The sequence below is a fragment of the Peromyscus eremicus genome, chromosome 7 (assembly GCF_949786415.1).
Source record: "Peromyscus eremicus chromosome 7, PerEre_H2_v1, whole genome shotgun sequence".
Classification (NCBI taxonomy): domain Eukaryota; kingdom Metazoa; phylum Chordata; class Mammalia; order Rodentia; family Cricetidae; genus Peromyscus; species Peromyscus eremicus.
The window spans coordinates 85147782-85148366 of NC_081422.1; positions in this window are offsets into that span (position 1 = coordinate 85147782).

The window sequence follows — 585 nt, forward strand, 5'->3', positions numbered from 1 at the left end:
CCTGTGCATGCTGTTTCAGTCTCTGTGAGACCATATTAGTCCTGCTTATCTGATTTCCTGGGCCATGTCCTCCTGGTGTTCTCCATCAAACAGCTACTGTTTGGATTTTAGCATTTTCATATTAGAATGGCTTTTGTGTTTTACAGAGTCAGTACTATTCATTTTATGGTGTTTTTCATCTACTTTTTGTGTATCTAAGTGATTGATAGGTTTGTTCTCTTCAATTTGAAAATTCTTCCATTTTTTACTTTAAGCTTGTTTTGTCAAGAGAGGTCCTAGACTTATAACTGGCAATGTGCTCAGGAGCTTGCCTGCTTGTTGGGAATTTTCATGTGAATTTAAATGCCTCATTTTAGGGATTGGTATTGATGTATGAAAAAATGGAATGACAGCTCGTATAAAAATACTTCACTTCAATTGTTTGCTGAGAAGAGAAGAAGAGTCAGTTTTCTCCCAGAGCCCCGGGTATGTTGGCCATGCTCCTCTTTCCTTCTGGCCACACATCAAAGAGTATTCAGGCACCACAAATTGTTCTTGAGTTTGATGAAGAAACGTAACACAGGTTGAGAAGATGGGGAAGAAGAG